Genomic DNA, 2,500 nt, shown 5'->3' with positions numbered 1-2,500 from the left:
GACATTCATGGCAAGTGACAGAAAAGGAGCCTCACGGAGGAATGAGCTCCACCTGCTCAATTTTTCAGGAAACTTGGAATCCTCCATTTCACAAAAACGCCCGTAATTAACTGTACAGATGAATGAAAATCGCTTTCAAGGCAAAGACCTCACACATAGAGTCGCTTTGACGAAGGTGACGAAGTGATTTTCCGATTGGCCCCTTAGTCATGGCCAACCTTGACTTGTTTGCCTACAGCTGGCCTATGCCAATCAAAACTAAGCGTCCCTGGGTGGGCTTGAACCACCAAGCAGCCGACCGCGCTAACCGATTGCGCGACAGAGACAGGTCTGAACGCTTGGCCGAGGACAAGATTGGATAAACTTCCACTCAATCTTGACCACGACTATGCAATGAGCCTTCTAATTCCTGCGGCCATTTTTTCTAGTTCTTTTCAGACACGAAAGTAGCAGTGTCGAGAAAAAGAACAACCAGTCCAGAACGTGTTGTTAACCATCCTTTAATTTCCTTCTACTCACGCCTCACTTGCTTCGTTATTTCCAACAGCTGTCGACAAAAGAACCAGCCCACAACGTCTTTGAAGAAATTTTTAACGTTCCTTTGATTTTGTTGCACTAGTGGTAACCCTTGAGAGCATTTATTCTTTGCACTTACACTCCAGTATCTTAATGTTCCATTTCACGGTGACAACTCTATTCCGCAAGAATCTTCGAGTTTCACACACACCAAAGACAAAGAAACTTTAAAAGCAAGTCTGATTTTAAAGACGCTTTTTGCAATGCCTGAAGTTCCTCATTCTTAAAAGAAAAGCCTTACATCAGAAGAGTGCATTTGTGAAATTTGGATCACTTGAGAGCACAGTGATCCTTTTTAATTTCATACTCCTTAACATTCCACAAATGTTTAACCACTTACAAACTCGTGCTTGTTTTCGTAGTGTAGTGGTTATCACGTCCGCCTCACACGCGGAAGGTCGCAGGTTCAAGTCCTGCCGAAAACAAAATGCATTTTTGAGGAGCCTATAGCTGAAGCTAAACGACCACAACTCCAGGTTCATGTGTTGTCAAGTCGAAGAAAATGCACTGGGTCTATGCATCGGTACCTGTTAAACGCGAATTGCCTCAACTCAGCTGCTTCACTCACGTGGTGATTAACAATGAGACAATTTAGACATAGAACACCACATTAGGACAAGTGGTAGGGTTTCTTTTCAACTCTCGCTCAAGTAATTTGCAACACAGTGGGCGTGACGGTAGCTTTCCCTGCACGGCCTGTTGGTCTAGTGGCATGATGTTGAGATTGCCAGGCAAAGAGACAAAAGCACTGCTAAAAAACAATCGGCGGCTTCCTAACATCGTACACAATGCAGGTTTTTCACTTCTCGTTTTTCTTTCTGATGGCAACTTTGGTAAGCTTAAATGCAAGGGGCCTAAGCTCTTCTGATAGTTGGCAGTCTGCTGTTAATATTTTCCGAAGAGCTCGTTTTGACATTATTTGTTTGCAGGAGACTCACTGAACTGCCGATATTGAAATGCAAATTAAGCGTGATTGGAATGGAGAGATCTTTGCAAGCCATGGAACAAATTTATCTAGAGGTGTGGCGGTGCCGATTAGTTCGCGCCTTGACTACAATGTTAGGCAAATTCGTAGTGACAGTGATGGACGTGTTGTGAATATTTTACTGGACGTAGAGGATGAAACGATCAACCTTGTAAATGTTTATGCGCCTTCGTCCGACTTCCAGAGACGAATTTTCTTTTCGGATTTGGAGGGCTTCTTGTCCAATGTTTACGCTAACATTATCGGGGGGGATTTCAATTGTATAGCCGATCCACGCTTGGACAAGCTGGGTGGGAACCCAAACGCTAGACAATCTGCCGTTTCTGTTTTGACTACTTTGAATTCGCAGCATAACCTAATCGATATTTGGCGGGTTCGTCATAAGGAAGAAAGGAGTTTTACCTGGACTAGTCGGAATCCTAATGATAATTCTCTCGTGCGCACCCGAATTGATAAATTCTTTATCAGCCACTCTATTTCTCACTTTGTAAAAGACCTCTCGATTAAGGTCTTTGCTCATTCTGATTATGATTGTGTCACTCTTACATTACATTTTGACTGTGTAAGGAGAGGGCAAGGTTTTTGGCATTTTAACAATGACTTGCTTTCCGATGTTTTGTTTCAAGCTGATATTGAGCATTTCTGGTCTGAGTGGCAAAACAAATTACATCTTTTCGACAACCCTTTGGTCTGGTGGGATAGGGCTAAGCTTCATTTCAAGACAATTGCGATTAAACGTGCCAAGATTAGGGGCAAATTACGGCGTCACGAGCGCGCAAATGTGGAGCGTGAACTTGAGCGGCTGCAAGTAAAAGCTAATAATGGTAATAGCGTTGATATTGACCAATATCTTTTGAAAAAAGAGGAACTGAAGCAGTTGGATCTTAAAGAATTGGAATCTGTTAAAATCAGGGCCAAAGCGCAGTTCTTGGAGGAGGG

General features: G+C 43.1%; 1 non-coding gene across 1 annotated transcript; it reads left to right on the top strand.

Annotated features, from left to right (window-relative positions):
* Positions 1-928: 928 nt before the first annotated feature.
* Trnav-cac (transfer RNA valine (anticodon CAC)) lies at positions 929-1,001 on the top strand. The gene has a single exon. It is a non-coding gene; the product is annotated as a tRNA-Val (tRNA).
* The last annotated feature ends 1,499 nt before the right edge of the window (positions 1,002-2,500 follow it).

The sequence above is a fragment of the Montipora capricornis genome, chromosome 12 (assembly GCF_036669925.1).
Source record: "Montipora capricornis isolate CH-2021 chromosome 12, ASM3666992v2, whole genome shotgun sequence".
In the NCBI taxonomy this organism is placed as follows: Eukaryota; Metazoa; Cnidaria; class Anthozoa; order Scleractinia; family Acroporidae; genus Montipora; species Montipora capricornis.
Note: the sequence above shows the minus strand (reverse complement) of the source record. Positions and strands in the feature narration are given on the sequence as shown.